The sequence below is a fragment of the Scleropages formosus genome, chromosome 7 (assembly GCF_900964775.1).
Source record: "Scleropages formosus chromosome 7, fSclFor1.1, whole genome shotgun sequence".
NCBI classification, from domain to species: domain Eukaryota; kingdom Metazoa; phylum Chordata; class Actinopteri; order Osteoglossiformes; family Osteoglossidae; genus Scleropages; species Scleropages formosus.
In genome coordinates, this window is record NC_041812.1 from 2,779,236 (window position 1) to 2,791,279 (window position 12,044).

Genomic DNA, 12,044 nt, shown 5'->3' on the forward strand with positions numbered 1-12,044 from the left:
TTCGAGTCCTGCTTGGGGTGCCTTGCAACACACTGGCATCCTGTCCTCGAAGTGTCCCCTCCAGCCCCACACCCTGTGTCACCAAGCTAGACTCTGATTTGGCCCAACCCTACTCAGGGCAAGTGGCTTCAGATAGTGTGTGTATGTTGCTGTCACACACATTCATTTATTTTTCGGACACTTTTCTCCAAAGCGACTTCCAATGAACTCTATGTAGTGTAATCAGCCCACACACCTTATTCACTGCGGTGACTTACACTTCTAGATACACTGCTTACACTGGGTCACTCATCCATACATCAGTGGAACACACACACACACTCTCTGTCACTCACACACTATGGGTAAATCTGAACAGCATGTCTTTGGAGTGTGTGAGGAAACCAGAGCACCCAGAGGAAACCCACACAGACACGGCGAGAACATGCAAGCTCCACAGAGACTGAGCGGAGATCAAACCCATGCCTTCTTGTACCAACCAGACGCTGTGAGACAGCAACACTACGCACTGTGCCACCGCACGTAACGCATCTCCTGTCCTCTTTGACGTTCCTGGGACTGATTGTGAAGGAACAACTGATACCGTATTTTCTCATGTCATCTATTACATGTCATGCAAAGGACCACAGTGTCAGATGTTCTCCAAGTCAGAACATAATACATATTTCATACGGTTTGCATCACATGCCAGAGAGAAGGCAACTTAAAGGAGATTGCCGTTTACAATCCAAAGCCAATAACTCGCCCCCCTGGGTCCTATAAAAGATCAATCCATTTACCAGAGGATTTTTGTCTCGCAATATCAAAGGCTGAGCCAATTCGAGAGGAATGGATGAAGGCGAGGCCGAAAATACGCAAGGGGACGAGTACGGCGTCGGTGCACACGAGTCAATTATACCGCGGTAGGAATAAATTGATGAAGGTTAAACGTGCTGATTTCAGAGGCTGCTGACGGAGAAGGAAAATCCTATGGAAAAAGAGAGAAACTGCCCATGAAACGTTCCTTGTCCATTAATCTTTCGAGGAAAATTATTTGTGCAGCTATTATATTTGAGAATAGCTTTGATTAATTCGAAGCAGAATGAACGATTTCACTGCGAAAATGAAGTAAATGTACTGGGGGGGAGCAGCTGCTAGTGCTGCTGCTTTCATTCGGAAGGTAGCGGGTTCGAATGTCACCTACTGCTGCTTACACTACATTGCTCCTGTAAAGTTACCCATCTCCTCAAAAGTAAATACTAACTGTGGGCAGCTTAACAGGGTAAATCAGCGCAGCTGGTGGCATGGGGTGAAAGCTCTTGTCTTTGCACCCGAAGGTTGCAGGTTCATTTCCCACCTGTGGCTGTAGCACCCTTGAGCAAGGCGCTTCTGCTGAATTGTTCCAGTGAAATTACTCTGTTTTCTAGATACTTTAATGCTGTTGGTTGACTGAGGGGCCACGACGGCGCAGCAGGTTTGGGTGGGTCTGGGGTTCGAGTCTCGCTTGGGGTGCCTTGTGACCGACTGGTGTCCTGTCCCGGCTGCGCCCCCTCCAGCCCTACGCTCTGCATTGCCGGGTTAGGCTCCGGCTCGCCGCGGGACAAGCGGCTTTAGCCAACGCGTGCGTGTTAGTTACTTTGGTGAAAACTATGAAATTAATTTAGAGGGGACAGGATCTGGCAGCAGGTAACATAACATCGTTGGTTCAGATCCCAGTGGGGAACCTGCAATCCTGCTGTACCTGGACCACAATGTCTTTGCGAAAAGAGACGCCCCAGTTCTCCATTCGCGCCCGGGGCTTCGCGGAATCGTCTTTACGACACTCGTTCGCCGGATCCGTCCTCTACGGCGTGCCGCGCGAGACGGGACGAAGGAGCCGTTAACGCTCTGGACGCCTCGACGCTCACAGGTCCCAGACCTACTCCTCCTCCTCCTCCTCCTCCTCCTTCCCCCCTCATTACAGTGGACACAGTTCCAACCATGTTAAATTTCACGAGGAACAAGCCAGAAGTGAGAGCAACAAAGGGACGACCGGCAGCCATCAAATATTAATAAGCTTTGCACATCCGGCACTCGAATCCCTTTCAACTGAGGAAGTTTATACGATAGCGCAGGGACGCAAAAATTTAAGAGCGTAATGTGCTTTCATTTCAACGGCAGATAACAATAATAATTTCCAGCAGTCTGTAATAATATTCAGATTTTGCCACGGTGCATTATTCATTGACGGAAGACGGATGATGCTCCAGAAGTCTCAGCGGCCGTGTCGGCGCGGCGGGCCCCGGCGCGGAGCCCCGCTTCCAGGCTACGCGGCGCACGATCCGGCCCCTCCTCCTCCCTTTGATGCCTTCCCCTCTTGCACGATCAAAGTAAATGCACTTTATTATCCATATGTTACGGTCAATGGAAAGAAAGCATTTTCCGTTTAATTAAGAAAATCTCCCACAGATTCGAGTCCACCGGCGTTTCGAAAGGCCCCGCCAAGCATTTTCCCTCTTATTAATTCGCAGGGAAGCGTTTGGCTTATTCGCTTTTTCTTTCTTCTTTCTTCTTTCTTCCTCTCATGTTGTTTTCCAGCGTAAATCTTCAGGGTGTAGGTCTCCCAGCAGGGTGACTACGGCGCATGTTTCATTTATGCAAGAATGGAAGATGGTTTCTGCTTTGAATGAATTTCTCTGAGTTGCGCACTGGGGCAGGTAAGAGGCAGAGAAAGCGGCGGCCGCGCCAGCTCCTCCGGTCCGGGTTACGTGAGTACACCGTGCGAAAAAAAAACACGGTACGATGAAAGTAGTCGGTTCTGGCACAATATGGAGCGGAACACATGCTGGGATGGTTGGTTCGGGCTGATTTGCTGCCATTTAACTCATTATCACTGTGTTTTTTCAGCATGTGCAAAAACATTCCTCGGTGCCTTTTTGTTACAGAACCGCTGTACTATGGTATTTTCACTGCTGTTTATGGTCCAGCACATCGCTCAATAACATGTCTATACAGGGTCATGCTGGTTTGGACCGTGATTCAACATATTTGGTGCGAATTCCCCAAATGCGGGAATCTCGACTGCATAATTTCTGGTAGTGGGGGACTGCGTTCGCGCTCTGGGGGTGCGGTGGCGCAGTGGGTTGGACCACAGTCCTGCTCTCCAGTGGGTCTGGGGTTCGAGTCCCGCTTGGGGTGCCTTGCGACGGACTGGCGTCCCGTCCTGGGTGTGTCCCCTCCCCCTCCGGCCTTACACCCTGTGTTACCGGGTAGGCTCCGGTTCCCCGCGACCCCGTATGGGACAAGCGGTTCTGAAAATGTGTGTGTGTGTGTGTGTGTGTGTGTGTGTGTGTGTGTGTGTGTGTGTGTGTGTGTGTGTGTGTGTGTGTGTGTGTGTGTGTGTGGTGCAGTGCAATACAGCTTGCTAGCGGTGGCATGGTGGCACAGCGAGTAACGCTGCTGTCTCACAACGCTGGGGTGGTGTGCGAGGAGATGGGTTCGACCCCCCCACTCAGTCTGTGTGGAGTCTGCATGTTCTCCCTGCGTCTGTGTGGGTTTCCTCTGGGTGCTCTGGTTTCCTCCCACACTCCAAAGACATGCTGGTCAGGTTCCCCCATAGGGTGTGAGTGACAGAGAGAGAGTGTGTGTGTGTGTGTGTTCCACTGATGTATGGATGAGTGACCCAGTGTAAGTAGTGTATCTAGCAGTGTAAGTCACCGTGGTGAATAAAATGCGTGGGCTGATAACACTACATAGATTTCATTGGATGTTGCTTTGGAGAAAAGTGTGGGCTACATAAGTAAATGTAATACAGTCCTCTATCCTGATGGTTAGGGTTAGCCCTGACCCCATTACACATGACTGACCAAAATGTATCTGAAATTTAAAAAAAAGAGTAAATATGTCAGTAAATGTGAAAGCTGAACTCAAAGGTAATTTGGTTATACTGAAGTGGGCAACAGGAGAGAGGAAAACAAAAACTCCAGACTGCCATTAAACTGGAGAAAATTAACCTCCCGGGGGAACGGTGAGCTGGAACATACGTCGGACCGACCCCGGGCAAGCGCACTTATAGTATGCAACCGACCAGCAGAAGTCCCGTCACGCAGAAAGACCCACGCGTTCTGTTCCGCACTGACCCACCGTGGGTTTCCGTAAACTGAGAATTTCTTCGAGACTAGGACGGTCCACCGGGCCGCACGTAGCACCCGAGACGCCGAAGCGCGCAGGCTGATGGATGACTCGCCGCGTGGCGCCCGCCGCTGGCTCAGGGTGGCCTACCGCTCCACGTCCATATGTGCGGTGATGAATAGCGGTAGTGTGGCACTCTGGGAAGAAGCAGATGGAGGAGCCCTGCGTACCTGGCTGGGGAAGAGCTCCAGCTGAATGTCGGCGCCAAAGGCGAGTCGCTCGCGTTTGCTGTCGGCGAACCCGGAGGCGTGCGAAGATGGGGCAGCGCGAAGCAGCGGGTATCGCGGAGATTAAGGGCCACGGATCAGACTTCTGGAAAAATCTCATCGCGCTGTCCTTGAGCAGTCTGCTCTCGCCAAGAGAATTTCCCTCGCAGGTATTTTTCATCCTTTCTACGAGAACCATCCTCTAGCTAATTAGTGCCTTTGCTCATTCAGCTGATGCCTTCCTCCAAAGCGACTTCGGGGTACTCTAGCCAGGGGTGGGATTTAAACCCATGACCTTCGGGTCCGAAAGCAGCAGCTCCACCCAGCTGCCCCAAGTACAGAGATATAAAAGTGATAGAAAACATTGCACAAGAAGACAAGGGGATGCCTTCTCAATCGGCGCTGCCCTCTTGTGCTTCCGGTTGCTGCGCGACCTGCGGACACCTGACCGTGCTACGGCGCCGCACGCGTTCTCACGCTCGTCCGGAGTCCCGGCAGGAATTCGCAGCTGCTCGGAATACAAAGGCGACGCCGGCCGGGCGATTCACCCCCGCGGCAGCTTCGGCTCCGCACCGGGAGGGCTGCATTCCCCGCATAGCCCTCCTCCCATCGAACACGGGCGCGACATTCCCCGGTAACGTTACGTGGAGGGGTGGGGCAAGGCCCGTCCCGTCTCTTCCCGTCCACGGCTGGCTTTTACCGTGCGATGTTTTGCTCGCGTTGTTTTCCCGAGACCTGTGCACGAATCATCGACGCACGCTTTGAACGCCAGGCGACTGGCCGCTTGCAGCTATTTCCGGCGCCTTCCCGCAGCTACCGGGATCAAGTTCGAGACTCCGGTCAGAGTCTACGAGAGGAGCACAGGGTCTGCACCCTGATCACTTTCACACCTCAACGAACCCAGTGTTCTGCGGCTCCACGCCTGGATGCTTGACCGCTCCGCGTGGCGCAACACGCTCTCCCCCGCAACTGCAGGATCTCTTTCAACATTCAAGAATGCTCTCGAAACGCATCTCTTTCGGACCCACTTCTCGCCCGATTTCCTAACAGCTCCATAAAATTGCCGCACACCGTGTGGCACGATCGCCTTCGTTTTCCTTCCAATTTTGTAGGCAGCTGCTTGTGTAATATGGGCCGAAATGAAGGGGGGGGGCCAGACGAACTAACTGTGCTTCCAGAACCGCACCTAAAGCCCCTTCTCTGTTGGCAAAATGCACTTCTGTTGACTCTTTGGGGAAAAGCATCTGCTGCATTTAATGGTTTAGCTGACTTTTTTCTCCAAAGCAGCTTATAGTGTTAAGGTTACAATTATTTACCCCTTTACACAGCTGGGTAATTTTACAGGACTAGTTGAGGGTAAGTACCTTGCTCAAGGGTGCTACAGCCAAAGGTGGGAATCAAACCTGCAACCTTTGGATCCAAAGGCAGCAGCTCTAACCACTACTTTGCTGACTGTCCCTGTCCCACAAATGAATGCAAACGTAACAAGAGTTCAACAATTGGAGTCTCTTGCAAAAGGAATTTTTTCAACAAAACTGAATGTCGTGTAGAGGGGCGTGGGTTGGACCAGGTCCTGCTCTCCAGTGGGTGTGGGGTTCAAATCCCGCTTGGGGTGCCTTGCGACGGACTGGCGTCCCATCCTGGGTGTGTCCCCTCCCCCTCTGGCCTTACGCCCTGTGTTGCCGGGTAGGCTCCGGTTCCCCGCGACCCCGTATGGGACGAGCGGTTCCGAAAATGTGTGTGTGTGTATGTCGAGAGGAATCACACAGTGCAACTGTTTTGTTCACAGGGCAGCAGGTGGTGTAGCAGTTAGAGCTCCCATCCATAAGGCCAAGGTTTGAATCCCTGACTCTGCTGCATTACCCTGGTGCGCAGCATGCACTCTAAATTAGACACACACACTGTCTGGAGGGGACACACCCAGGACGGGACGCCAGTCCATCACAAGGCACCCCAAGCGGGACTCGAACCCCAGACCCACCAGAGAGCAAGACCCGGTCAAACCCACTGCATCACCGTGCCCCCTCCTCTAAATTACTCTAGTAAAATTGACCGAGCTGTATAAACGGACGACTAATGTTTAGTAACCCATGAACTAAATGAAAATAATCATTCACACTTTGTTTTTGTTTATCTAAGGGCCCAACCACGAGTCAAAGGTGAGACACACGCACCTTGCGCGGGGCTTTTTTTCCGAGCTCGGCCGTAATTAATTCATTAGCGCGAGGCTTTCACGACGAGCGCATCCCACAGTAGTCGGATGTTATTCTCGGGCATTTCCGCTTCTCGTGCACCGAGGTTCCCTGGGACCGGCGCGGTGTCCTTCGCCGTCGTTGCGCCAGCCCTTCGGCGGGCTGCTGACGCTCCCCGGCGGAAAAATCCCGCTTGATTCTGAGACCCTCTGACAGCCGGACCAGAAAGAGAGGTGCGCCGTCGCTCGGCTGCCTGTTTGATGTGGACCGCGGTGCTGACTTCCAGCCTCAAGAAAAGCAAGACAAATAAATAAATAAATTAAAAAAAAAAAAGAAAGAGAGAGAGGAAGAAAGAAATCCGCACAGCGAGATTTCAACATCCTTGCACGTTTTCCTAATTTGGCAAAGTGGGAATTGGGCTTTGAAGGGAGCGGGCGCCGCGGCAGACTCTCGAACCGTTGCCCCCTTTGTTCCGCGGGCTCCCCCGGCAGCGCGCGCGGAGGCTAGGGGAGACACGGGGAGGCGCTGGCAGATGAGACGGGCCCGCCTGGCACCTCCCGCACCCCTCACGCTGCTCCACTGACTGACTTTTTAATAAATGATGAGGTGCGGTATGAATTAAGTAGAAGGAGAACTGGCGCGGGAGGCCGCGAGGTGCCAAGGTAACACTTGGGAGGAGATCAATAAATAAGCGGGACGGTTTGTGTCAGAGGAGGCGCGGCGCCGAGGATGTCGTCGTGAACGCCCGGGGTCCTAACGGCAGCCCGGCCGCAGCAAACGAAAACGGCGGGAGCGGAAATCTCCGGTCACCGGCAGCGAGGGGCCGCTACGGATGATGATGATGATGATAATAGAGAGAAAAAAGTCCTTATTGAGGATTTCCGCTCAAAACAGATTCAAGGCTAATTCTATTATTTATGGGTAAGTTATGGATATTCTCTGAGTATCTTAGAAAATATAATAGGATCAGAGACCACATAAATAATAAGTCCTTATCATACAAGTGATTCTCATAACCAGACAAGGGAGAGCGAAGCTGCGGTTCTCAAAAGACGTTACGGAAAATGTGCGACGGACACGGCTTTGGCCAGAGAAACAGCGGGAGCGCATCGACGGGCACGGTCCTCCGCTGCCGCCAATATTGCGGCGGGGGGAGCGAGGCTTCGCCGTATCTCGTACCAGGAGGCTAGCCTACTTCCTCCCGTTCGGTGCGGTGCCAGCAGCGCTCGTGGCCCATTTCGTATGAGGCTCCGTAAGCGATGGCCTACATAGAGAGCAGGGCGGCTCTCAGACGTGCGCGGAGCTCAAGGCCTCTGCCAACTGCAGCCCCCCTTCCCCCCCCCCCAGGAATCCAAGGCTGGGAGAGAGTGGCATACTGGGAATTTTGTACATTTCAAATAGCAGATACACAGAGAGACACGCATTTAAAGTTATTTAGCTGACGCTTTTCTGCAAAGTAACTTGCAATTTTAAACTTGACCGAGGATACAACAGCAATAAGCGGGGGTTAAACCTGCAACCTTTGGCTCCGAAGGCAGAGGCTGCATCCATTTATGTTACTAGATCACCCCTCCCATACACCCCCTGTACATACATAGATACATAGATATATAGATACATGGACTGATACCCAAACACACAGATACTTTGATAGATGCATAGATACATAGATACATACAAAGATACATTTTTAGATACACAGATACACATAAAGAGACAGTTATATAGATACATAGATGTATAGATACATAGATACATACAAAGATGCATTTGTATAGATACATACATTTATAGATACACAGATACACACAGAGACAATTACATAGATACATAGATGTATAGATACATAGATATATACAAAGAAACAGTTATATAGATTCATAGATGTATAGATACAAAGAAAGAGAGAGTTATATAGATACATAGATGTATAGATACAAAGAAAGAGAGAGTTATATAGATACATAGATGTATAGCTGCATAGATATATACAAAGAAACAGTGATATAGATTCGTAGATGTATAGATACATAGATATATACAAAAACAGTTATATAGATACATAGATGTATAGATGCATAGATACATACAAAGATGCATTTGTATAGATACATACATTTATAGATACACAGATACACACAGAGACAATTACATAGATACATAGATGTATAGATACATAGATATATACAAAGAAACAGTTATATAGATTCATAGATGTATAGATACAAAGAAAGAGAGAGTTATATAGATACATAGATGTATAGCTGCATAGATATATACAAAGAAACAGTGATATAGATTCGTAGATGTATAGATACATAGATATATACAAAGAAACAGTTATATAGATACATAGATGTATAGATGCATAGATACATACAAAGATGCATTTGTATAGATGCATACATTTATAGATACACAGATACACACAGAGACAATTACATAGATACATAGATGTATAGATACATAGATATATACAAAGAAACAGTTATATAGATCCATAGATGTATATGTATAACAAGGAGACAGTTATATAGATACATAGATGTATAGATACAAAGAAAGAGAGAGTTATATAGATACATAGATGTATAGCTGCATAGATATATACAAAGAAACAGTGATATAGATTCGTAGATGTATAGATGCATAGATACATACAAAGATGTAGTTATACAGATACGCAGGTGTATAGGTGCATACAAAGATACACAATTACGTAGCTACACAGATGCGCTGACGTTTGCGTTGATGCATAGAAACGTCTGCACGGCTCGCATTATTCACGTGGTGGAACGAGGCACTTCCGCAGGTCATCCCGCCCGTGCTGCAGAACAAACTGTTTCCGCAGATATTGTGTAACAATCGCGTGGACTACCACAGGGACCCAAATGTGTGAGGGGCACCTAATCTCCGCCGGCAGGCACACGTGCTGCGGCCCGCGCGCTCTCCAGGGCCACGGGATCAGCTCCCGACACGCCGTCTGCTCGGCGACCGCAACGTGCCCGGCAACCTCGGCGCCCGGACGAGGAGCACGTGATCGGCGGAGGAGCGCGGTCGATTAGGCGACCCGAGCAGCGCTGCGCCGGCGTTACGCATCACCCTGAGCTTTGCCAGAGATAATGCTGTTATGCACATGTTTAATGAGCTTGTTCCCTTTACAGGACACGTAAGCGCGCTGCGGCACCGGTTACTCCGGAGCAACGTGTGCGACGCAGATGTAAACGCGGAGCGTGCGGCTTTATCCAGCCATTGTGATCTAGGCCTCCGGACGCTTTCCTTTTAATAGGTCTGCCGTTGCACCGATGTCTGACTCCGCGGTCTGGAATGTGCGAAGGAAAAAAAAAAATGGCGCGCTCTGATTCAGCAGCAGAGATCGGAGAGCATTTTTCACGCTCGAGGAGCCGAGTCAAACCTAAAGCCTTATGTACTCGGCTGCGCTTCTCATCACTTATTGTGATGCGAAGAAAAAAATCAGGACGGGCCAGCGAGCGCTTTTCTGCAGAGCGGGTTCACTAATGCTGCCTACCAACTCGCGTTACATAATTACTCGAAAAAGGGTCGCTTGATAAAACGTGCTCCTAGCGGCGCATTTCGAACCCGCACGTCGCCCCCCGTCGCCAGGTGCCTGCGCCTGGGTACCTAGGCGGTTGCGCTAGGACCGTCTAGGACCGTAAAGTGGGCGAAAGCGGATCTGATCGGCTGATGTTCCTCTGGGAAGGGTGAAGGTTGGGGGTGGGGACCGCACTTTGATCGATGAGTTGAACCGTGGGCCGTCCGGTCCGGCAGCCACCCTGACCCGACCCACGGCCCGACGGCAAATCCCCGTCCCACCTTCCGTCTCGCCCTCTCCCCCGCCGTGGGCGCGGTGCCCCCCGGCCCCCCGGGCGCGTTCCCTCGGCCGACCTTTCTAGACGGCCTCTAATCCTCTAAGCGGACCTCGGATAACCACGGCACTCTGGGAAACTTCCTCTGTGTCAGACGGGATCTCTTCCGTCCGCACCGTTGACCTTCCCAAAATTCGGCAAATTCCGACACGTGAAGAGCAGCTATCGCGGCCGTTCGTTTATTCTGTCAGGAAAAACTAACGTGCAGCAAAGGTGTGATAAAGTAAGGCTGTAGTTTAATTTTTTTCTGTGTATTAAATTTATTCATCGAACTGACGCTTTTCGCCGAAGCGGCTCACATTTATGCAGCTCAGTAAGTTTTACTGGAACAATTTAGGGTAAGTTCCTTGTTCAAGGGTAGTACAGCTGGAGGTGGGATTCAAACCCGTGACCTTTCGGCCCAAAGGAAATCACGTTAACAACTAGCCTACCAACTGTCACCTTACCGCAAAAACCAGAAAATCTTATTTTTATGTCATGACACCCACTCGTAGGACACATTGACTGTGGTCGAGCAACGTCAAAAAACGAAGAGTTCGGTGCTGCGCAGACAGGTGTAGGGATGCGAATGGCATCTCGCTACTGAAAGTACGGGCAGTTAAAAACATTTGTTTTTCTCGGTTTCAGCCGAACAGAAACAAACACAACAGAACAGGTGTCCGGCGAACGAAATACGGGACGTCCATTTGCATGTCCACTTTACCGCGGTAATAGCACACAACACTGTCATGTGCGCAGTGATATTGCCAGTCCGTCATTTAATAACTAGCATTTGCGCGCACAGCACTGTTCCCCTATAATTGAAGGACCAGGGTTCAAATCCCCCTCCTGCTGCGGTATCTCTTTCAAGCTGTTTACCGACACAGCAAAAGGCACCCAGTTGTATAAAAGGGAAAATCAGTGTAAATAGCTCAGTATGCAAAAGTAACATTTTAAGTCCCCATGGATAAATATGTCAGATGTATACGTGGGTTAATAATAGCAATAATAATAATAATCATCATCTGGCGTCCGGTCTAGGGTATGCCCCTCCGCCCCTTCAGTCTTGAGCCCTGTGTTTCCGGGATAGGCTCCGGCGCACCGCGACCCCGCTTGGGATAAGCGATTATAGACACTGGATTTGATTGGAATAATAATAATAATAATAAGAATACCAGGAAACGTTTGATTTAAGGTAGAGCCACACAAATACGCAAGCGGAACCAGCCATGTCTGGTTCTGACACTTCTCAGTGTGACCTGTGCTTGTGTAACGCCGCCCGGTGCGTCCGATAGCTGGCCGTTGTGCGTCACAACAATGACCATCTGCGGACCCAAACGATGCGCAGAGGGGCCCGTGCCAAGGGCGCCGCGGCCCGCTGCCAAGCATCATTTCCACCCGGGGGGGGGGGGGGCGCCGTTCACAGCATCCGCCGACAGATGGCTTGCAGAGAGCTAACAGGTGAAGCCTCCCGGCTCCATCGGGGCTTTCGTCGCTCTCCGTGCAGCCACCCTCGACCCTCGCGGAGCACGGTGATGCTGGATATGCGCTCAGTGGTGAACCAGGCGTCGTTTCACTACATGTCATCTCACGAATGCAAAATCTTTTCGGTCAGGAATATTTATATTTAG